Source organism: Aphelocoma coerulescens, chromosome 13 (assembly GCF_041296385.1).
Source record: "Aphelocoma coerulescens isolate FSJ_1873_10779 chromosome 13, UR_Acoe_1.0, whole genome shotgun sequence".
Lineage (NCBI taxonomy): Eukaryota > Metazoa > Chordata > Aves > Passeriformes > Corvidae > Aphelocoma > Aphelocoma coerulescens.
In genome coordinates this window covers 839450-864609 of record NC_091027.1, presented here as the reverse complement: position 1 = coordinate 864609, position 25160 = coordinate 839450, and the positions used below count along the sequence as shown (strand labels likewise).

Below are 25160 nucleotides of genomic sequence, written 5' to 3'. Positions count from 1 at the left end.
AAGCACCTGTTGGTTCAGTTCAGCAAGCACTGAAATAAAATCTAATCACTAAAACTTTGACATGACCTTAACCAGTCTTCTGGAAATCTTGTAATCCCTTAATCTGATGAAGCATTTTGACCTTGGAGCATTGGGCTAGATTAATGCCACCACTGCCTTTGCAATAATTACTCCTCAAAGTCTCACACAGAACAAAAAAATCTCAAAATGCCAAGTTTAGCCCAAACTTTTGGTGTTTTCTCTAGAAAAAGCAGCCCCTACTGTTTTTTTTTCTGTGGTAAAAATCAATTATCCTGGATTTTCTTTTCAACACACTTTTCCTTACATGTTACTGCCTACTGTGCCAGAGAAATTATCAAAAAAAACCCACATGCTCATTACTCCTCTCTTTGCACTTGCATTTTATTTCCAGGTAAACATCTAGGTATTACTGGATTTAAACTCATCATTCCTAACAGAGGGAGCTTGGTTTTGCCAGCAGCAGGTAAGACATGGTTAGCAGGACGCCCTTGCAAGGCTTTTGGTTTTCATCGGCTTTACCCAATGAAAATATTGCTGTGGTTTGGATACCTGCACAAAGGAAATAGAGAGCATTTGCAGCATCCCACTGGCTGGAGAAAAATCCAGTGATGTTATCTTTGCATGGGTTTGCTGTAGGCTAGAGAAACTCAAGGCTGCAATTCAAAAATATATTTAATTTATATTCTCCTTCTTAAACAGGCCTAAGGGCTGATCCCAAAGGGAGAGAGAACATCCTTGAGGGAGAAACTACATCCAAAAGGGAGAGAGGACATCCTCAAGGGAGAAACTCCATTCCTAAAGTGGAGACTACATTCCTAAGGGAGAAACTACATCCCAAAGAGGGAGTGAAGCTCCCCCAGCAGCCCGTGCCAGGCATCTCCTTTCAGGGAGAAATCGTGGAATATGGTGACTCCCAGGCCCTGTGAGCTGATGTTGATTACCCCGATGATCCCATTGTTTTGTCCCTCCAGCATTCCCTCATTCCAAGGGAGAAGTGATCATGTTTGAGCACGAGCCCCTGCTGTAACCCTTGGTCAGCCAAAGGCCTCGTGCACCTCCTGCTCCTGGACTTCCACCAGCCCTGGCCCCTCTCCGTGCCCACAGGCAGCTTCAGCCACCTGCAGCAGAGCTGCCCAGATCCCTCGGGGATGTGTGCACAGAAATGATTGTGGCCACCCTCCCAGCTCCATGGGCTGGGTTCTGAGCTGTGTGATGGACCTGCAGAGCACCAGGCACAGCATTTCCCCTCTCTGTGCTCCAGCTGCTCCCCGCAGAGCCAAGATCCCCGCAATTAAACGTCGCTTTGTCACCTCCAAAGAAAAATAGAGAACACTATAAAATCCAGGCATTACCAACGCTAACCCACCCTGAAGGATGGCTTTGGGGCAGCCCCCTGCTGCAGCACCGTGGGGATGTGGGGACACAGCCCTCACTTCTTCCCTTCTGTTGTGCCTCTCGTTATCTCGCTGTTCTCCAGGACACAGCTGGAAGTTGCAATTTCCATTCTAAATTGCCAGGGTGAGCTGGGACTCACCAGACCATTCCTGTCCAGCAGCCAGAGCAGCAGGGAAGAGCTCTGTAATATCTGTCTCCACAGCCCTCAGTGTCCAGAGAAACACAGCGAGGGAAAACCCTCGCAGCCCCTCGGCCCAGCCACACGCAGAGAACAGACAGAGGGCAAACCTTGTGCCATGGCCCAGCCTCTGCAGCTGGGCTGGTCCTGCTCTGAGCCACCAGCTCTGACCAGGACTTTAATTCATTCCTGTTTACACCATCTCGTGCCGTTTATAACATCCTTGGACTGCACCCTGGAGGAAAGAGGTTTTGTTTGCCACTGTCGTGCCCGTGGTGCCCAGGCACGTTCCAAGACCACAGCCTCCTTCCCCAATTAATTCCTTGCTTCAATAACTGTAAGGATTCCTCAATGGGGAATAGCAGCTACAGAAAGATGATCTGATTGATTACAGCTTGATTCTTGTATTACAGTGTTTGGAGAACCAAATACACAGCTCCAACAAAATTAAGGTGCACAGAGCCCCAGACTGTTGGATAAAGGCTCACAAAGGGGCTTTTGTGTTATTTTGGCATTCTGCTCATCTCACACAGACCTATTTTCTGTCTAAAGCACCCTGTTATCCCGATCTGATGCAGCACACACAACATCTGGCTTTGCCCACACACCTGGATGTTCTCAAAGCAGTTTTTCACAGAAACATTTGCTTTGCAGCTCCGAGAGCAGTAGGTAAGCTCCTGTGCTCCCAGAAGGAACCTGCCTGTGGGGTGGGGACCCTGCAATCCAAACTGCACCACCCTCTACCCCTGCCTAAGCAGGAGAGGAACTGAAGTTAAACTGGAATTCTTCCTCATTCCCTTTGGGGGACCAAAGTTTTCTCCTACAACCTGAGCAAAATTATTCAGGGAACATTTTCCACTTTCACAGGCAGCAAAGGGGGGATCCTGCAGGCTGTGCTGTGTCAGGTCAGCACGGATATTTATCCAAGTTATGCCCTAGGAGCCTGTGGGCAGTGCAGCATGTGGGGATCTTGGGGGGCTGTTTGTCCCGACCTGGGCTGCTCGCCCAGCGCTCCAAGGTGCCTGTGAGGGGTGACCCTCACCCAGCTGGGACTCAGGAGCATTTTCCATTCTTACCATGCACTTTTCAGCACAGAAAGTAGAACTAAGATCCATCCTACCTGAATGTCTGATTACACCTGGAGACACACCATCTGTCATCCTTCCGGGATCCCGTGAGCTCAGTCCTCCCAGGAGCCTCCTGCAACCCTTCCATCTCCTCCTGGGCACAGGGGTTTGTTTCCACCTGTGGAGATCGTCCTCACCTGGGCCAGGTCAGCACATCAACCCCGCTGTTCTCACTCCATCTCTTTTTGGGATCTCCTGGAGAAGGCTGGCAGCCCAATCCAGCCAGGAAGCTCCTGTCCCATGGGAGGCAGGCTGGAATCTTCACTGGGGCAGCCCCACCACGCTGGCTGGATTTAGAGATTCGTCTCACAGCCCCTGCTGGGTGCTGGGAGCTCAGTTACAGGCCGGGGAAAGGTGACCCCAGCTCTGGCAGGAGTCAGTGCTGCAGATGGCTTCCCAGATTCCTGCTGGGGGAAAAAAAGGTTGGATCAAACTTTACCATTGCAGTCTTTGTAATTTGTATTGCAGTGCCCTTACCAAAAGCCCTTGGGAGGAACATTCACAGGTAAAAGGAACTTGAGAGCAGAGGGGATTTTTTCCTCAGTGACTCAGTGATGTTTCACAGGTAAATCATAAATGAAATCACAACTTCTGTTGTGAAAGCCCTCTGCAAATGGGGGTTATCATATTCCAGGTTTTCCATGTCAGTCAGTGCTGAGGAAATCTTGTTGCTGTTCTCTGAAAACCCAAAGTCCCAGAATTCATTACTGGCATCAACTTCTCTCCTTGGAGTACTAAGCACCATAATTCACTTCTCCAGGCCCCACCTGGATTGAGTTCGTAAAACTTTGAGGAAATATCTTTTAAAATCAAAGAAATTCAATTGAAGATAGTACTTAATTTTTATTACAAGTGGTGTCCTCTATTTGTCAAATTGGGAAGTACTTTCACCTGATACTTTGGAAATGAAGTCATGACCTTGAATAACTCCATTTAGCCTAAATGAATAAATAGAGCTGGGAGTGGATTGAAAGTCTTCCCCAGTGCTAACCAGAGGATATCCTATATATCTTGCTGTCATTAATAGCTGATGAATTCAGTTAATAATGTCAGAGGACATTGTCAAGGTTGATGGACCCAAAACTTGTCCTTGTTTTGACAGTGTTTCCATGGAAGAAGGTTTTTTAGGGAAAGCCATTACCCAGACAGAGAGTGGTCTCCAAGGAGCAAATTTGGATGGATGGGCACTGGGAGATGGATAAAATAGAAATCTTTTTTTCCCCCCTTTTTAAAAAATCTCAGATTGTGATTCACCCTAATGTTCCACTCTGGTTATTTGCCAGGACTCAGTCACATCAGTGTCAGCTCAGGCCCTTAGGACTCCCCACGGTGCCATGAACAGCAGAGCAGAGCAAAGTCCTCCCAGATTTTGTCATGAATTGTTCTCTGCTCTTCCGTCGCTTAATCTTCTGTCACCAGGCCTTTCTGACACCTTTGGCTTTTCCTGCTTGGCATGAGCTCTTCTCCTTTGCTGAGTGTTTACTGCATCACCCCTGGGTTATTTGCAGAACATTTAATACCACTGCAGAGCCAGTCAGTGGGCAGGCACTGAGGAGATCCTCAGTGCAGGGTAAGAAAGACAAACTCCCCACAGAGATTCAGCTGAGCCACGACTTGGAAAGGCTGCCCTGGCACCTCTGCTGAGGTCAGCGAGGAATTCCAGCGTCAGCGACGCCAACTCACCCGAGAATGCCACCAGGGCAGTGCCTGCTAATCTGCCTTTCTGTATTTATCCACTGACCTGGCTTCAACCAAATGTTCCCAAGCCAGTAAAACCAGTGGGAGCTGAGCACTGACCTCAGGGCTTCCCTGACTGAGGGGCTGGTTCATATTTTCTAATGAAAATCCTAGTCATTAAATCAGGACCTGTGATTGGAATATGGGCTTTAAAAAACTTACATTAATCTTTAATTTTACAGAAAAAATACAATTATTTTGCCAAACTTTTAATCTAAAGCCACTTTATGTGTCAGAGAAATAAGAATGTGGCTATAAATCACTCAGCATTGGTGTGGATAAACAAAGATATACTGGACATGCTTTTATGTTTTTCATATTATTCTGTGCAAGATAAGGTCTTTCTTTATTTGGAATATATCTACCTTGATCTCCCCCGTGAAATAAAAAAGCTTGGTGAAGTCAGGAGGAAAAATGTGTTTGTAGGGTGACTGCAGATGGAAATTTTTAAAAGAACACAAACAATAAGGAGTATCAGCACGGAACCTGGGTTGGTGTTTGCTGCCTTCTGCTTCCCAGCAGAAGGTAGGGAAGGGGGAAAAATACTGAAGTGCTTGGATTCGTTTCAGATTTGCAAATATCTGTGATTTTGCAGGACCCCACGAGCTGGGATTTTTTTTTTTAAATAACATCACAGAATGGTTTGGGATGGAAGGGACCTTGAAGCCCATCCAGTCCCACCCCTGCCATGGCAGGGACACCTCCCACTGCCCCAGGCTGCTCCAAACCCCAATGTCCAGCCTGGCCCTGGACACTGCCAGGGATGGGGCACGTGGTGATGTCACCTAGAGTGGAGTCACACAGGAAAGAACCCCCACAAACCTGGGAATTTTTTCCTTCTAAGGTGAGGATTCTCTCACATTTTGCCAACAAGAGGGCTCTCTATGGAGCTTTGAATTTTGTGGCACCAGCTAAACTGTGAATACATTATAAAGTGACCTTTTACAAATTAATAATCATTAAATAAAATGCTTTGAACTGTTAAACACCATTACACAACGTGCACTCTAATTATTTAAGTGGCAGAGGCCAAACTCTCATCTCAATACCAGAACCAACTCAAAGCAATCCATTATGTAGTGGAGAATTACTTCGTCTGACATGAGCACAGCTGAGATGGAAACCTGGCCCCTGGTTTTCCAGATCTAATGAAGTTCAATTGTGCAGAGCCCTTGAAAGCTTTTTTCCTCCAGTCTGTAGTGTGTACAATCAGGAACATTGGTCATTTAAAAGATAAGAAAGTTAAACACCAAACCTAAACATATGTAGATGTTTAGGCCACCGGGAATAAAATTCTCCAATTAAAATACTAATAAATGCAGAATATCCCCTCCCTTAATTAATTGGTTAAATAAACAGTGAGACTAGGTGAAATACTGCCATGATTATTTAACACGGAGAAAAATCAAGAAGGTTGACTGAATAACAATTCCTCAATTAAGACACAATGAAGAACATTTGAGTTTTAATTAATCCTTATTGGCACTGCAGTAACTTCCACGGAGAATCTATTCCGACTCATTTCATAGGCAGGCCTTTCAAGTTTAGGTAATTTTAACATTTGGTGTCCAATATAAATCTCCTTATTAAACTGATACAAATACAGGGATTAAACTCAGACCCCAAGGGCACTTGGGGAGTTATTTCCTCACATGGAGCATTGACAGAACACGGCTCCATTTCCTGCCCTGCTGATGAGAAATGCTTTGCAGTATTATTATTATTGTTATTATCATCATCATCATCATCATTTTAAATCCTTTCTTGTGAGTGGTCAGGAACAGATAAACTGAACTTGGTGGAGCAGCTGTGGCTGCCCCTGGATCCCTGGCAGTGCCCAAGGCCAGGCTGGACACTGGGGCTTGGAGCAGCCTGGGACAGTGGGAGGTGTCCCTGCCCATGGCAGGGGTGGCACTGGGTGGGATTTAAGGGCCCTTCCAACCCAAACCATTCTGGGATTCTGTGCAATGAATAATTTTAATTTCTGGGGTTTGTTGACATGAACATGGATAATCTAATGGAAAAAATATTTAGACACACTTAATGACAAGATTGTTACAGGTACGACTGGGTAACAAATATTCTAAAAGCCCTTTCAGATAAGGTCCAATAACTCCGTAACTAAATGTTGCCCGTATGAAAAGCACCTGCAGCAGTTTCGCTGTTGTGCTGCATTTCAGTCCTCAAACCAATTTCTGAGTTGTGAGTGAGGGAGCTGACAAATAACTCCTTGTCTTGCAGTGATACCACAGATGTTTTTTAGTTTTATATTCTGATCTTTCATAACCTTAATTTCTTTTTCTTGCTCAATGAAAGTCTTTCTGTTTGGATTTATAGCTATCCCACAGAATTATTTTTGTATTCTAGATCAGATAAACAAAGGGAAACTCACTGAAGTGTGTGATGTATTGTACAGTGGAGCCCATCTAGAGACAGGATCGTGCTGGACAGGGCTGGGAGAGTCTGGACATCTTCTTATCTCCCAGAAACACAGCAAGGTGAGGGTTGTTCCCTCCTCACAAACAAAGAATTCCTGTGTTTTTCTTGACTGATCTTGGTTTTTACTGTATGTTCACTTAGGGCCAAGACATGCTCAGGCTATTCAATAACACATGAATTTCAACACCATTCGAATTTCATAAACAAGAGCAGGATGGGCAACAGAAGAGCAGAGAAAGTCTCCAGGAAAGCTGCAGAGAGCAGATTTTCCCCAAACTGGAATGCTTGGAAAAGAGCCCATTTCAAAATGAAAATCTCTCATTTCTTTAGCTCCCAAAGATGCAGCCCAGTTACCCCACTTCAAACCCTCTGTGGAGAGAAGCTGCTGAGTTTATCCAGGGGTCTGATCAGGGAGCAGAAACATTCCCTAGCCTGGCTGCCAGCCCGGGAGCACACAGAGCCCGTTTCGAGGGGCTGTGCTGATGTGGTGCTCACTTGTCCTGTTTCACGGACTCTTGGAATGGTTTGGGTTGGAAAAGACCTTAAAAATCCTCTACTTCCACCCCTGCCATGGGCAGGGACACCTTCCACTGTCCCAGGCTGCTCCAAACCCCAATGTCCAGCCTGGCCTTGGGCACTGCCAGGGATCCAGGGGCAGCCCCAGCTGCTCTGGGCACCCTGTGCCAGGGCCGTGGGCAAAGCCTTGGCTCTGGCTCCAGGGCCCTCTCTCCTCAGCATGGGGAGATGTTGCTCGAGTCCCAGGGCAATCACTGCGCGTTGTGGCACCGCTCAGAGGTGCCAGGGGTCCCCTCAGACCCAGCCAGGAGTCCCATCCGTCCTGCAGGAGCTCTGGTGGTGGCACAGGCTGTGGCAGCCCTGCTGTGCCCCTGCCGGGAGGGCAGAGCCTGGGGCTGGCTGTGTGGGGTGGAAGCGATGACACCAGGTGGATTTCAGTTCACTTGTTCCAGGCAAAGCCTCGTATTTGCACAGCTGCAGCTCTTTGCTAAATACGAGCACTTTCTGAGGGGCTCAGCATTTTCACCTCACCCTTTTTTTTTCTCAGGAAACCTAATGCCTAAATGGGAAAGATGAAATTATATCCATAGTGGGGAATGGAAATGCATGAATCGAATTGCTCCTTCCAAAAAAGGGGCTTTTGTACAAGAAATGCCACAGCAGAGTTATGTTATTCGGGCATGTTTACATTAGAGATGAAAAAGCCTGTCTCATAATCAAATGGGAGCCAGAACATGGCTCTCTCGAAGGCTTGTCTAGACAGCCCAGCAGCGGCCAAACCGCAGCAGGGCCGTGGCAGCTGCGGGGCTGTCACAGCACTCCCAGCTGTGCCCCTGCTCAGCCTTGGGGCTCAGGGAGTCACAGGACCTGCAAGGGACTCACAGGGACCATCCAGTCCAACCCCTGCCCTGCACAGACACCCCAACAACCCCACCCCGGACATCCTTGGGAGCTCCTGGAGCTCCGGCAGCCTCGGGGCCGTGCCCATTCCCTGGGGAGCCTGGGCAGTGCCCAGCACCCTCTGGGGGAAGAACCTTTCCCTGAGATCCAACCTAACCCTCCCTGGCCCAGCTGCAGCTGCTCAGCTTCTGTACTGAGGGGGAGCAGAGCTCCCTTTGCGCCGCAGCTGTCGGGGCAGTTCCTCTGAGATGTGATCCCAGCATCGCTGAGCTCACACGCTGCCAACGCCGCGCTCTGGGCTGGCAGCAGGACCTCAGAACCTTCTCCAAAAAGCTTGAACTTTGTTATTACACTTCATTAAGTACCCTGCAAACCTAAAAGGAGAGGTGTGTGAAAGGGTTTGCGGGCAGCAAAACACTTGACGTCCATCCTTGACTGAATTTGGTGAAGATCAGGCATGAGGAAAGTCATTGGCTTCTCTGGGAGCACAAATGTTTTAGGAAGGAAGGCTGGAGAAGCAGCCCCATGCCCAGAGCACTCTGAGCCTCCAGCACGGGGCAAACCCTGTCCCGGTGTCTCTATTCCCACCCTGCCTGCGAGGGAGGAGCTGGAGTGGCCCCAGCCAGGAGCTGGCTCTGGCACAGGGAGGAGCAGTGGGATGAGGAGGTGCTGCTTCACCCAGGCCCTCCCAGCCATGCTAACTCTCAATCCTGCTTTTTTTTGGTTATCCATATGCAGCATAGAGTGATTCGTTCCACACCCTGCCTTGCATCCTCATCCTACCAAGCTCTGGGCAGGATTTTTACCAAACAACAGCAGCAGCCTGTGTTGAATTACCGAGTCTAGAAGAGCCTGTTCAACTCATTTTACTCAAATTAGTCCAAAAACTGCACATGCTCTTGTAGTGAGAGCCTTTTTTCACTCTGCTTTTGCCTTAATTCTGCTGGATACCTTAATTTGAAAGTTCGTTTTGCTTATCCTTAACTCCCAACTCTTACACCAGAACATTCCCCCTCCTCAATCTCTACCTGGAGCTCAGTGATTTGTTCATTATCTCCTGCCAGTAGCAGAACTGAGAGCTGAACCCGTGCAGAGCTGCTTCCACAGTTTGGAGAAGATGAAGTGATAGATTTGTTAATGTCTGCTCTCATTCTGTACCCTTTAAATGTTCAACAACCAGAATATGAGGTTAGGCACATCCAGTTTGGGGGCCCTGGAAAGGGAAATAAAATCACAAAGCTAATTCTAAAAAAATCATCTTAAGGTAGTTCTAAGCAGATGAAGAGATCCCAGGGACTGTGCTCTGTGTTCTGCCCAGACTTCCAGGCTGCAGAGGAAATGGCTTTGTTCCCTGCAAGTACAGCACCAAAGCCAACAGTGAGGAATCAGGAGGACACATTGGGATTGGAGCAACCAAAAACCTCCTCAGGTGTTACTCTCAGGGTGGTCCATCACCTCCCTCTGGTTTGCACAGGCTGGGACTGAAGGAACCCGAGGTGATGGGGAGTTCTTGGGCTCACCAACAGCCCAGAGCTGCCTAAACACAGGCCTGGCACAGGACTTGTGCAGGTCATTCCCCTGAGCCATGGAAAATACCCTTTCCCTGTTAAGTACACCTGGAACCTGGGAAGTTGCAGCACGGAATAACCCTGTTCAACACCCACAGCCCTCCCAAGGGGAAATCCCACTCCTGTATGCACAGCTGGGAATCCGTGTCATGGTGTGCCAGAACTCCAGAGATTTGCCAGCCTCGGTCAGGTTTGGGTGATGTGTTTTGGGGTGAATGTGGGAGCAGTTTGGGTGTGCAGAGCACTCTGCCTTTTGCAGGGAGGCTGCAGGAACAGTCTACGAAGAGAACATGAGAGTCAGACCCTGGAGATGGAGCTGTGAGGGAAGATTAAATTCCCTTTGTACTTAGTCATGTGCACGAGGAGGGAGGGATGCTCCCGAAGTTTCAGAAGTATTAAAAGAACCTGGGTCCAGGCCCAGCAGGGACCTGTCATTGCTTGCCAGAGGGTCACAGAAGTCAGAAAGGATTTCTCTCTATCTCCCAGCCGTCATGATAACATGAAACAGCTTGTGGGGAGGATTCTCTTTTATTTAAGGGTGTCCTCCAGCTGCTCGGCAGCGGCAGAGCCGCATTCCTGCGAATCCTGCCTGTAAATGATGCAGCTCCTTGCGTGACCAGAAATTGTAAAGAAACCCATGTAAGGGCAGGCAGGCAGCACTGAATGCACAAAAGCAGCACCAGATTTTATACCCTGGTTTAAGGCAGGAAAGAGCCTGTGCCTGGAAAAACTTTGTTTGCTTGTGCAAAGCTCTGATTCCAGCAGAGGACACAGGGACGGAGCCCAGTCCCGGGCACAGCCCGGCAGGCACCTCCTGCCTCCCTCACGCTGCTGCTGGAGGGTGCAGCTCTGTCCCTGCTGTGTTTGGTGAGGACAGAGCCCTTTCCTCAGTGAGCCCATGACACCGCAGCTCAGGTGTCCCCAGGCGCAGCACGGCGGGCAGGGGGCACTGGGGACACTGGGGCGTCACCTCCTACAAACAACCCCAGCAGCTCTGACTGGGGCACCGGCACAGCGGCAGCACTACGGCAGTTTTGGTGTCAGGTGACAAACGGCTCCCAGAGGAGGCACACAAAGGGATCTGGTGTGCCATCAAAAAGCTCCAGCTTGAAGAAATATCCCTGGATTTCCCCAGAGGTCTCAGGGTGACTTCTGCACGTTTCCGTGGGCAGGATTGTTTATGACAGCTGCATAAATCAGAAATAACCAGAGATATTGCAATGCTGAAGCTGAGGAATGAGATATTTGACCTGGATTTGAATGCCAACCATCACATTTAATAACTGCGGGGAGCCTATTTATTCCTTGGGCTTTCCCAGCACCCATGGCAGCGTGATCCATCCTGTGTGGAAAAAAGGGGGATGTTTGTGTAGACTCTCAAGCTGTGAGCCAGCAGATTAAATTATCAACCTCTAGTTTTGGCACTGCACCAGGAACGTGAATACTTGTTCCTTCTCCTCCGCTCGGTTCCCAGCGCCGGGCCGGGGGCACGGCACGCACACAGCTGTCTGCATCTGCACACACCAAACCCTCCCTGCCGGAGCACGAGGACGCGCAGAACAGGAAGATAAGGGGGGTTGCCACATCCTTGAGCTGTGTTTAATGTTTCTGCAGAGTCAAGAAATCACGGGGAAAGAAATTGCGACTCAGGTCTGGCAACCACCAGCCCAGCTACACCCACTTACAACATATCACTGCATTTCCAGCCTCATTTCTCCAGCCTCTTGGTCTCATTCTGCTGGTGCACATGCTATCAGTCCATCAATGTGTGACTTCTTTCTGTGGTTTGCAAACCCAAAGTCAATTGGTTTTCTCAGCCTCCCTTACCAGCATCTTGCCCCCAAACAGCAGTAACAGCATCCCCCTCACCGCTGGTGACGGCTGCAACATCCACAGGAGCACGGCCCAGGAGCAAAACCCTTTTGGTAAACAGGGCTGGATGAGTCATTCCTACTAAAGCTTTAATTTAAAAGGAAAATTAATTAAACACCTCCTCAGAAATTAGGGGGTTTGAGGCCCTAGCAACAACAAAGTGCACACGTGTGTTCTGATGTAGAACAATGTTGGGCTCCATCCTCATCCTTTCCTGGTTTTCCTGCTCCCAACCTCTGCAGGTTTTGCGGGCACCTCTGAGCGGTGAGCTGGAATTGTTGTGAAATGACCCCGTGTGGTCCTGAGGCGGAATCACAGAATTGGTAAGGCTGGAAAAGGCCTTGGAGATCATCAGGTCCAATTGTCAGCTCAGCCCCACCACGTCCACCTCGGAGCTCTGCTCCTACAGTGGAGCCTAAATCCCACCTCTGTCCAGCCAAGCCCAGCCATGGCTCTGTCCCTGCAGCACAATTCCAGCAGCAATAAAATGTAAACCCTGCAGATTTACAGCTCTTCCCCAATGTCATTCTGTTAATTGGACCTTACATCACCACAGCTAAAATAGCTCTGTGACCGGCAATTCATTGCTTCAAAAATAATTATAGAAATTACATAGATTTCCCCCTATTGCATTTCTTGCACACCTGGTGATTTTAACTCCCTGGCAAAACACACCTCAGAAACTTTACTGTGCTGGTTTGGCAATACTTGGAGTCAGATATCAATCAATCTCTTTCCTCAGGTTCCTGTTGGTTTTATTGGACAGTTTATGGCCCCTCTGTGCCAGCTCAGTGCCACCATGCTGCTTGTCATTGTCCCCCAACACCAGGACCAGCACTGTTCCCTTTTATCCTGCTAACAACACATTATCAGTGGCAGCAAGGTTGGTGGTTTTTTTTTTTTTTTATGATTGGATTATACAACCCCAAATGCATTTACATACATTATCCGAAGCCAAAAAGGAAAAATGAAGCAGGATGTCTTCCAGCCAGTTAACAAAGATGATTAATTAAGGAGCAATTGAAGAGTAGGGAAACATCTTTTTGCTAAATATTTTATTCCAGCTGAGATTTTAATCAAGATTCTAAAGAACATCTCTCCTAAGGCTTTACAAGTTGCTAAAAAGATTTGCATAGGTAAAACCCACCAAAAATAGTTACTTTTACCTGTCACTAATATAAATATTTTCATTCTTAGCCTTTTCTTTTTTGTAAGGATGAGTTTGTGATGTTTGTAAGACTGTTGTGCTATGCTTTGAAAGTCAAGAAGACAATCCCCCTCTAAAAACAGCAGAATTAAAAAAAAAATCTGGCCTGATAAAAGCCCAAACACAAACCAGCACAAACAATTCTGGAATCATCCTCAAGCACCAAGAAATTCCCAGGTAAGAAATCCTCCCATCCCACCTCTGAGCCACAGGGAAACCAGCCCTACCCCAGCCAGGGCACGCTCTGTCCTTCAGAGAACTCTCACAGCCTTCCATGTTATTTTTGGGGCTATTTTTGCAGAAAAGTTTGAATTCCCCACAGGTTTTAGACATGAACGTGCAGAATTCCTTCCCCAGGGTTGACTCATGAGCTTTTATAGATCCAGTGGCAACACTTTAAAATAATGGCCAGGCCATTATTCACCGCTATGACATTTATTTTAATAACATTAATCATAATGAACTCATTTGGTATTAATGCAGGTGTCACAAGGCCTTTTATAGAATTCCTCAGGCATTCATTAGGCTGGGCCATTATTTTTATTATTTTTCTAAAAGTTAATTTAACTGTGCCTGAAAGGTGCTGGACTGGCAGAGCCTGGTTGGGTTCCCTGTTTACCCAGGGAACAAATATAAATCACTTCCTAAAGCACAGAGGCTTTTTGGCTGGATTTGGGTGGGACGTGGGGCCAAGAATCATTTCCCTGCCCAATGCCCTGCTGTGCCCCAGGCCCACTGTCACCTGCTGGAGCCCAGCACAGCTCCTGGCATCCAGGAGCTCCTGAATCCGTCACTCTCTATATTAATAACCTTTTCTCCCAGGCAGGGCCACGTTGCCAAGGAGCTGAGAAATGGTGCCAAATGCTGCATCTCTGCAGGAAGCTGTAAAACCACAGAATTCCAGGATCACGGAGGTTGGAAAAGAGCTCCAGGATCATCAAGTCCAAGCTGTGCCTGAGCCCCACCTTGTCCCCAGCCCAGAGCCCTGAGTGCCACGTCCAGGAATTCCTTGGACACCTTCAGGGATGGGCACTCCAAACCTCCCTGGGCAGCCCCTGCCAGTGGCTGATATTCCCTGCCATGAAGAAATTCTTCCTGAAAAATTAGCCTCTCTTCCTTTGGGCTGCTCTTTAGGCAAGCCTGTCCTGTGGACTCAAAGCTGGGATGGTGTCTCAGAGCACAGCCAGGGCTCCTCAGAGTCTTTCTCTGAACCAGATAAGCAAAGCAGCTGATCCAGACTCTTCATTCCCTAATGCAAACACTGCCTTGTCCATAAATATTTGTGTTTTAAAGCTCCTCACTTTGCCAGGAGCTCGCAGGGAGAAGGAAAACACTCTAGACATTAAAACTACAGACTAGAAATCCTGAGAGAGAAACCTGCTCCTCAGGGAAACCCTTCTTAAAGGAAAAATGTCCCATTTGGAGCTGGATCCCTAAAGAGGAGGGTGCAGCCAGCTAATGATGGAAAACTCAGAAACACAACAGGGGCAGAAGAGAGAAATCAGTGTAAAAGCCACAAAAAGAAACCCCCAGTACTGCTGAAATCTCTTCAGCTAAATTTTAATTCAACAGCCACATACCCCTTGGATGACAGCTCCTGTAGGGTGTAACAAGGAAATAATGTGAATTCTGGCTTCCTTTGCTGCTTTATGGCACATTTCAAGGGAGAGTTTATAACCACCCACATCCTTGAAATTCTTGGATTGTCATAATCTTGGAGAAAGTACCCAAACCTCCCAGCAGTAGCACATTAAAAGACTGTTTTTCAACTAGAAAAGAATTAAATGTGAGGAGAAGGCAGCCTCCCGACTCCTCTGTGATGAGAATCTCAATTTTGGCAGTACCAAGAACACTGACATGGGAGCAGGAACAAGTTCAGCACTCACTCCTGCTGCTGCAGTTGTGGAATTACTGTTGCACAGACAGGCCCTGCTTATACAACAGGCTCAGCGTTATCTGAGGCAGTTTACAATCAGAATATTTTCAGTTTTATATTCCAAGCCTCTGCAGAAAAAACTTTCCAGTAATAACACAGTGAATAAAATGCCTACATAATCGTGGAATGAGTCACCCCGAGAGCAGCAGATGATAACACAGGAAACCCCAAGTGCTCCCTGGTTAAACCACAGCCGGGCTCCACCTGCCTCAGCCCGCCAGGAGGAGGAGGAGGAGGAGGAGGCGGAGGAGGATGCTCGGCAGCATCAGGCATTGGCTCAGCCTGCCCTCGTGGGTTGGTGTTTGCTCCTTAGGATTCCTGTTTGTGAACCTGGTAACAGCAGCCTGTGGCTCACACGGCCTCTACCACACATTATCCAACAGGAATTCTCTCTCAGGCACTGCAGGGCAGGAATCTGGTGTCCATCCCATCCCATGGGCTCTGCTCAACACCACGGCAAGGAAAGGAACCCCCAGACTGTAGGGCACAGCACACTCAGATTTTAGGCATCAGGACAGGAAGCTGCCAGCTTTGGATGGCTAAAACCCTGTTTTTCACTCTTGAAATGAAGAGCTCAAATACCAGAGGGAGGTCTGAACCAAAATTTCAGGAAAGGCAGTTTAGTTTCCAGTGCCCAGCTTTGAGCTCTGACTTGATGTCTGTCAATGCTGTGACAGGTTTAGACTGGTCTAATATTTGATGGGATTTCAAAAATTCCAACCTCCATGTGCCCATGCAGACCCCTCAAAAAACATCCCTCAGGAACAATCTGTGCCACTGTGCTAATTTGGATTATTAAAGCAGAGGGGCACATCCATAAATCATTACCAATTTTGTACCCTTCTTTACTGTGGGAATAGATACCAGTTTTTGAAATTGCAGCAGGCTGGCAGAAGAAGTTGAGCCAAACCATCAGGCCATAATGAACCTGGCCATGTCATTTCCAGGGCTCGGCAGGAAAGCCAGAGATGCATTAGGTACATTTATGTCTTACATTACAGGAGGCTCAGTAATCTCTGGGTACAAGACTCCCAATACATTTAAGAACTCCATCCTTGAAAAGGTAATGGCTGTGTCAGACAATGAAGTTAAAATAAGAAATGTGAAAGTAATAAAACACTCTCCATACGGCGCAGCAGGTCCCAGCCCTTTCACCTGCTGACACGCCAAAATGTCTCTTTCCCCCAGAAGATAAGCTGAGAGAGATGACTATTCTGGAAATTACATTTTAGCTCCAATGAATCACATTTTCCAGCTTGAAGTCACTCACAGTGAAAGCACTATGTGCCCGAGGACTCTTGATTTCCAGAAATAATGCTTGGAGTGGCTGGGAAAAGACCCCAGATTGCAGTGGCTGTAGGGATGCAGCGATGCTATTTAGATGTGCCTCAAAATTTCCTCCAAGGACCACGATCATCCCTCTATTTTTAATCCTCCAGGGTCTTTAGCAAAGAACATTTGGACTCATTCTTTTAGCCTCATGCCCAGCACAGGGTTATAAATACCCGGAGGTAACGCCAGCAGCCGGGAGAGAGCGAGAGAGCCTGGGCAGAGGAACACAGACAAATTGTCTTTTCTGGTGCTCTCACATAATTTACCTTCCCACTTTCTCTCCATACTTTGTTTTCTCTTTCTGCTGCCTTCTCCATGTTCTGCTGGCGATGGTAATTACAGTTTTAAATGCAAGATGAAAGGGATGAGCTGGTTGTGGAAAATTATAGCGCTTTATGTACTCACCAAATTGAATGTTTTCCTTTTCTTAGATGTTCACATGAGCTATTAATTTTGTTTTCTTTTAGGTATGGAAGTTGGAGCTTCAAAATAATCACTTGGCTTGTTTATTTGCAGAAGATCCTCTGATTTAATTATTTATAAGAATTATGAATTAAGAATGATGAATAAACATGCATGACAATTAATGGATTCTTTGTTGAATTCTCCTATGGAAGCAGATGGTCTGCCTGATGCATGTAAACAGATCATTTATTCCATTTGGAATTCTGAATATTGAATAAGAAATTAGATATTTGCAGTTGAAGACCTTACCAAATGCTTAAGCTAATTCAGAACAGAATTGGGGAATGGGTTGTACATGGAAATGAACCCAGAATGACCATAGTTTAATGGGAGCTCATCACAACTGCTCAGTGTGCATAGAAGGGAAATACTTGTCTCTCTGCACATTTTAGTCACCTCATTTTCCATCAGAAGTATTTGTTCTCTCTCTCTCTCCAGCCACGGGCTACTAATACACAAATTTTGGTGGTGGTGGCTGCCCCGTCCCTGGCAGTGTCCAAGGCCAGGTTGGACAAGGCTTGGAACAGCCCGGGATGGTGGAAGGTGTCGCTGCCCATGGGAACAAGATGGGCTTTAGGGTCCCTTCCAGCCCAGTGTGTGGCTCTGGGATGGCCCAGCTCACGCAGGGCTGTGCCCAAGCAGGGGGATGGGAAGGGCCGGGGCCCTGAGCAGCACCAAGATGTGTCTGCCCCTTGCCAGCATCACTGCTCTGCTTTGCAAGGCAGGTTTTTAAGGAAAGGAAACCACCCTGTCTGTGAAACCACAAGGATGCTGCCGTGACACGTTTGCAAACAACCACAGCAGCAGCAGGCAGCAGATACCATCGCTGTGGTGTAACGGCCCCGCTGCAGCCGCCTCCGTCATTGATAAATAAACCAGGGATGCACCCAGAGCTCCTTCCCGCTGCGCTCCCGCCGAGGGGAAAGAGGTAACTATAGCTGTGACCCTCCAGCTGCACAGGGCAGCACCAGCACTCTAATTAATTGGCCTGGCTGATTATTCAGAGCCCGTTCTCACGGTGACCCTGGCAGGCGATGGATGCTCGGGGCAGAGGGAGGCAGTTCCCCTCCTGCTAAAGCTGCTGTGGCTCCAAGAGCAGAGGGGCTGAGCCAGGGGGGTGGCACCAGCAGCAGCGTCCAAGGCTGCTCTCAGAGCCTCCCCAGCCCAGGGGATGGAGGGACAGACAGATGGAGGGACCCAGGGGATGCAGGGCAGCCCAGCAGAGGGAACTGCCCCCAGCCCAGACACCCCTTCAGCAGCCCAGCAGACTGATCTGTTCGAATGGTACAGGGAGGAAATGACTCCTCACTAAAGCTTTCTGGAGCCCATCTCCAGTTTAATATTTAAAATTATCCATTCCAGGTGTATTAACACCTCTCAGCCTTCCCAGGGAATAAAGCTGAGGCTGCATTTGTAGCATAGCAACATCCCTGAGGGCACAACAGGCCTGCAGCTGCCTCGGGTGCAGATCAAACCCTCACCTCGGCTTGCACCAGCTTTTTCCAGGGAAGGGAACAGAAAAATGCCACTGGTGGGGTAAATGTGTATTGGCTCCACAGTCCAGCAGGGTTAATCTGCCCTTTCCATATGACCAACATAAAGTAATCTTATTTTCTAGGATTTCTTAGCACAAGAGTTTGGTACCTGGTACCTTGTAAAGAACCAGTGACTCTTGAGCCTTAGCTCCTGGAGAATTCCTCTGTTCCCATGGCCCCAGAAGGAACCTCCTGCCCTTCCTCAAGGACTTGTCTTGGTTTTCTTTCTGTGGTGTCTTGTGATGTGGGTTAATTCCAACAGCAGAACAACACCCAGTGTCAGAGGCTGCTGTAGCCCCTTTCCTTCCAGCTGCCCAGAACACCAGATCTTTACATCCATCCCCACTGGTGGCACAGCCCTGGAGTGGGCAGGCCAAGCCCATGTCAGGGTAAAGGCTGTGCTGCTCTCCAGGGGCAGGAAGTGCACCCCTGTGTTACTGCAAGTGTTAAATCCCCACTCAAAGCCCCTGCAATTCTTCTGTCACTAACTATAAGCCAGATTTTATCACACTTACTGGCTATAGCAGCCACTGAGATTCAGTAGCACCTTCCTCAGGTCTTGCCTTTTGCTGCCAAGGGAAAAGTTTCTCCGCATCAGGTGGGAGGCAGCTCTTGGGAAGAGCCTTTTGTACCGAGGGACTGAGGGATCCCCTGTCCTGGCACTCGGTGCCGCCTGTGCGGGTCAAGCTGTGACCCTGCAGCAGCCAGGAACTCGTGCTGGTTTTGCCACAAGGACATTTACTCCTGTGCAAACCTCACAGAAATGTGAAGAACAAGACCAATGCTGACACCGAGCCGCCAATTAAACTGTTTGATAACCCCCTTAGCAGAGAGAAAATGCAAATGGCACAAGAAGGGTGGAAATCAAGTGCCCCTGGTTAAGGTCTGTCCTCTGCTGACAACGTACAGACCCTAAAACGTTTATTTTCAGCTTTGCTCCTCATCACAGCAAGCTGCATCTGCTCTTCAGCCCCAGCCTGCACTCCTGTGATATGCAATAACATTTACCTGCTTCAAAAGACAATTATGACGTTTAATTAAGGACTGTTGAGCCTTGAGATGTTCGATGGCAAAGTTTATTCTTTATTATCAGAATAATCAGCCCTTAATGAGGAAAAAATGCAAACTACTGCCAATAAATCCACACATGCAAGTCCATCAAGCTTTTCTTTGCTGTAATTATTTTGCAGTAGTGCTGGGTGAAGCCTCCTCCACCTCTGGAGCTCACACACAGCTGTCACTACCCTGGGGTTGCCCACATTCCCCACACCCTGAAAGGAACCCTCCCAGCACTGCCAGGTTCAGAGCCTGGTCCATGTTTAACACCCCCCCCCGGGCACACCTGAGAGGCTCTAAAGTGCCTCAACCAGAGCAGCTCCAGCCCAGACACAGCTGGGAAGAGCTGAAGCCAGCCCAGTCCTTCTCTCCACGGCAGGAGCTGACCACGGGACCCTGGATTTGGGATCAAAGAGGATCTTGCCTCCCACAACAGCAGAAATCTCTCCAGAAGCGTGGTGGGCTCTGCCCTCACACTGAGCTCAGCCAGGCCAGTCTGGGGAAGGACAGGGCTGTCAAGGCCACTGGTAGCAACTGGAGAGCCAGGACAGAGCCCTGGCAGGGCCAGGAGCTGCTCCAGCTGCCCACAGGAGCAAACCTGCTGAGGAAGCACAGCACAGAGCCTCCCTGAACAGGGCACAGACACTCTGTTCCCATTCTGCACCACTCTGAAGCACTTTGGTATCGACTGCAGCACGATTTTCCTCAGCAATTACTGCAATGAAGCTATTGAAAAAGCAAGGATTTAAAAATAAACTCCCCAGCTATAAAAAAGTAAAATATCAACTAGTTAAAGTATCATTAGTGATATAAGTCACAAAGATTCTCACAGCTTTTAACTATAGATGCAATAAAGAAAATTTTGTCTCTCATTTTGAGGTTTGGGAGGGCCTGAGGTCCAGCTGGGATGATTGGAGTCAGCAGTACCAGTGGAAATCAGCCCCTATTCAAGCATGAACACGAGTTTAAAACAGCAGCATTATTTATTTGACGGCTTGTCAGCCTTGGTTTTAAAATTCTAGGAAAGTCTGGGCACACACCTTGAAGCCCCTGTGCCTGAGCCAAGGAAATCTGCCTTTCTGGGACTGTCTGGGCAGGAAGAATCCAACGCCTGGTACACAAGTGATTGGTGCAAATGGATGTCCTGGGATCAAGTGGTGCTCCCTTTCCCCCCTCCCCACACCCAGCACCTCCAGTTGTATCCCACTCTGCCATTGCAAGAGAAAACCCAAGCCCAGTTTTCCTGTGGGTTTCTAATGGATTATTTTTAGCTGTATAACACAAATGATAAATAGTAGTGAGCAAGGGCTGCATGTGACACCCCCATTAAGGGTGGCTTTGCCCTGCAGTCACACACGGGGTCTGTGCACTCAGGGATCAGCGGGCAGGAGTTCCCCTTAGAGCTGTGTCTCAGGGCACAGAGCAGATCCCAGGATCGCTGAGGTTGGGAAAGAGCTCCAGGACCATCGACCCCAACCTGTGCCCTGTCCCCAGCCCAGAGCCCTGAGTGCCACGTCCATCCTTCCATGGACACCTCCAGGGATGGGCACTCCAAACCTCCCTGGGCAGCCCCTGCCAAGGCCTGAGCACCCTTTCCATGGGGAAATTCCTGCTGCTGTCCACCCTGAGCCTCCCCTGGCCCAGCCTGAGGCTGTTTCCTCCTGTCCTGTCACTGGTTGCCTCAGAGAAGAGGACAAGACTCACCTGACTACAACCTCTTCATCTTAAAGTTCCTTAATCCAGCAAATGGAAAAGCTCACTGTGGGGGGTTTATTTTTATCTGTTTCATTTTAATTTCTAACTTTCCTTCTTGCTGTCTGAAGAACTCCAGTTCCCTTTCAAGCACAACATATCCCAAGCAGCCCTCGGGGCCGTGTCTGTTACTGCAAAGCCCCACACTGACTCCTGGCTCCCTGATCCCAGATCCTGCTGCCAGAGTAGGGCTGAGCTGGCAGCCACAGCCTTCAGAGAAACCTCAAAACTTCGCTGAGGATTAGCTGAGGTGACACTGAGATTCAGCAGCACCTCAGCACCATCTGTTGCCTGATAAAACCCTCCCAGAGGGGAAACTCAGCGCCCAGCTCTGACCTCAGCGCTTCACTCTGAGCTCCCACTGCCAGGGGGTCCTGCCCTGACCCCCACGGAGACCTCTGCGCTTCAAACTGGATTTGGTGCCTCCACTGCAAAGGGAAACCTCAGCCAGGCTGCTGGGTCTTTGTGAGGTGTGTTGTTGTTGCCTTGGGGTATTTGGAAGCTGAAGGCTGCGGGCAGCAGTGCTGGGGGCTGGAGCAAAGCAGTGCCATTATCAGAATTGAAGTGATTAGCTGAGCTCAGGAGATGCAGCCACCTCCAAAGCGACTATGAATATTCAGGTAAATATGTTTAGCTGAAATATTGAGTCATCAGCAGACACTACATGCACAAAATGTACTCCTGCCTATTTGTCCTTAATTTCACCACCGTGCTGGCCAGCACCGCTGGCAGCTGCAGAGCTGCACTCTCAGGCAGGTTTGCCTTCCTCTGGCATTCACAGAACACAGGAGGTACCAGCTCCACACACAGCACCCAAACCTGGATCTCCACAGAGATTTACAACTCAAAAGTGGGGCTTGGAGCCCAAGGAGAGGAAGAAAGAGTTGGATATCCTGGTTTTCCTTACAGAGGAAAGAGTTGTTGTTGTTATTGTATATACTCCTCTCAGATCTCTCGTTTCTGTTGCATGGGATCAGTGCTTTTGCTCAGCTGTTGCTGTGGGACCATGGCTCTCTCCCAGGGTGAGCACAGCCCTGGGTCATTCCATGCTCAGATCCCCACAGGAACACCTCTCCCTCTGTGCAAAGCCTGCCCTGCTCTGGAGAACATCTTAGCACCTCAGCTCTGTGCTGCTGCTCCTCCAAGGGCAGGTCAAAACCAGCTGCTCTGCATTTTCCCAGTAACCCCTTGGGAAGGTGACACCAGCAGAAGCAAAACCATTCTCTTACCTGGTGTCACCTTTTAGCCCAGAGCTTGTCTCCCGTGCAGCTGCTGCTGCCTGGTTTGGGAGAAAGGGAGCTGGGGAGGAGAGGGAGGGTGATGCAGTCTGGATCAGGAGGGGATTGCTACAAAAACTCCCATTTCTTTACCAATTCCTAGCACAGAAATCCAGGATTAGGAATACCAGCCTGGAGAAGTGTCACAATCCAGACAAATGGTTAAAGAACAAGCTTGCAACAGAAAAGGGCAAACCCAACACCTAAGCACATGCAAACTTCCATTAAAAGTCTGGATTTTATCCAATAGTTAGTAGAAATTCAGCCAACAAAACGGCCAAGGGAAACAAGGAATGGGTAGGAATGGCTGCAGTTTTCCAAGTACTGGTTTCACTGTAGCACATGGATAGTGCTGCACTGACTGGGATCTCCTCCCCCTTGGCAAGAAAGCTGATCCCTTTTCCTTCCACAGCTGTCAATATACATGACCTGTCCTTTTTCACATGTCTAATGTCTAATTTAATGCCTATTAAGTGTTCTCCATCAGATACCACTTCTGTCACTGCACAGGGGCAGAACTTTATCAAGCACAGTTTGGTCACAGCACCAAATCCCAGAGAGAATCCCAGAGCACCAGTTCCTGGTGGGCTCCCACCTCTGCCACTGGGTAAAGGGGAACTCAAAATGCCTCACAAGCAACACTTTAAATGTAATACTTCGGTTTCCTGCTTTTCCTTTTAACTTACAATATGAGACAGGATGATCCCCTGGTCCTCACCCTGGGGAATCAGACGGGCCCTTGCCTGAGCTGCCCCCAGTAACCGGCACTGGGAGCACAGCGGGGTTTGGTGGCCACAGCATCAGCCACACTGTCACTGACAGAGCACAGCCCCAGCCCCCAGGAGCTCCCTCTGGGACAGAACATGCGAGGGCAAGGCTCAGAGCTGTGCCAAAGCCCAATGCCAGGGGCACAGCACCGCTCCCAGGCCATCCCTTCCCTGGATTCCCATCCCCTCCCGCCGGGAGCGGCCTCTCTGCTCCGTGTTTGCCATTTCTCATGCTGCTGCAATATAAACAGCCCCGACTCTGGGTAAATGTTAGCTCTCTCTGACAGCCCCTGTACATATAGATTGCATACAGTTTACTCTGGCTGTTTTGGTTAGAAGGTCACAGGAGTGCTCAAATATTTGGAAGAGGCACGAAATTTATAGCACCTAAGAAATTACAGCACATGGTAAACACACATACACCTATTTATGTGTCTATACACACAGGCAGAAACAGCACAGCCTGGGCAGGGAATTTGCTCCTGCTGGCAGCAGGAGCCAGGCAGGGAACTCCTGTTCCTTGGCAGCTCCTTCACTCTGTGGCACACAGTGAGCCGATGCAGATTTCTGTTTACATTATCTTTATTTAATTAAATGCTGCTTTTCATACACACATCCCATGCAGCTGACACTCACAGCTCTCCCTCTGTACCGAGGGAAGTTTCCTCTCTGTGGCCCCTTCTGCAGATATTTGTCTTTCAGAGGATGCAGGACTCACCCAGCAGGGGAGAAGCGAGTGGGGTGCCCAGGACCATCCCAGCTGCCCCTTCCCCTGCCAGGAGTGTGTTCCTGCCCCAGGGCTTGGCAGGGAGGGGGGCAGCAGAGGGGCTGGCAGTGACCCCAGCATTCCCACGGGGGCACTGCAGCCGGCTGGGATGAGGATGGAAGCCCGTGCTGCCATGGGAATTGGCCAGACCCACCCCAGTGCCCTCCCTGCCAGGGCTCTCCTGACCCACCTGGCCCAGCCAGCACTGGGCAGCTCCAGGGAAGCTCAGTTATAATTAATAAAAGGATTGCAGCTGCAGCTTGGATTTTGACACAAACCCCTCCTCTCTCCAGTGGTTCCAAGAATGACTGAAGTTCACTGATCCCTGCAGTGCAAATGCTGGCCCTGGGCAGCCGCAGCTTCAGCCACAGCAGAGCCTGGGGGTTTTGCAAGGAGAGCAGCTGTATTGAGTGAGGCCACCAAAGCAAGACTGGGTGTGATTGTTGTTGTTGTTATTATTAAGAGAAAAGACTCAGTTTCAAGAATTGGCTTTCACAACACAGAACGAGTGGGAAAAGCAAAGGAGTCGAAGCTCCTGACCCGGGTGACGAGGGACAGGGAGGGCAGCCAGGTCTGGACATCAGAACAGTGCAGCTGGATGAAGATTCCCTGTAAAGCCACTGGTTGTAGTGCCAAAATGTAATTAATTGCTACCCTTTGCCTACACAAGCACCAGCCCAGAGCCAAGTCCTGCCCCAGCACTTACAGATCAGAGAATCCCAGACTAGCTTGGGTTAGAAGAGACTTTAAAGCCCATCCAGTGCCACCCCTGCCATGGGCAGGGACACCTTCCACTGTCCCAGGCTGCTCCAAGCCCTGTCCAGCCTGGCCTTGGACACTGCCAGGGTCCAGGGGCAGCCACAGCTGCTCTGGGCAACAGAAACCAAGACATGGAACAGCTTCTGCTGCTCTGGTTGGTCCCAAATTCCAGCGTTAGGATTTGCTCAGGAAGATTTTTAAGTTAACCCAAAGATAAAGTTTTTCCCTCAGATAGGGTTTTAGGAGTGGGATATTCCGTTTCTGAGCAGGACCTCCTCACAGACTGAGCTTCTCTCTGTTCTCTCCCAGCTGCTCAGCCCCAGCCTTGCCACAGCTGCTGCCCAGAGCTTCTGGAAGCCTCCCTGCAGTGCCCAACCATTTTGGGCTCAGAGTTACAGACACAAGCAAAACTCACTCATAAACTTCAGAATTCTTCACATAGAAAGCATTTAAATCTCCTCATAATTAAAATAAAATGTGGTCATTTTTATGTACATCATCTTTTTCTCCTTGGTCTATTTTTAGAACTTTAGTTGCCATAACAACATATTTTAC

At 48.9% G+C, this 25160-nt stretch overlaps 1 long non-coding RNA gene across 1 annotated transcript in view; it reads right to left on the bottom strand.

The window, feature by feature from the left end:
- Positions 1-25160, bottom strand: part of LOC138118148 (uncharacterized) — a 30429-nt gene that overhangs the window by 4915 nt on the left and 354 nt on the right. Inside the window, exon 2 of the long non-coding RNA XR_011155012.1 lies at positions 2715-3128. This is a non-coding gene — a long non-coding RNA (uncharacterized lncRNA). The remainder of the gene's footprint in view (positions 1-2714; positions 3129-25160) is intronic.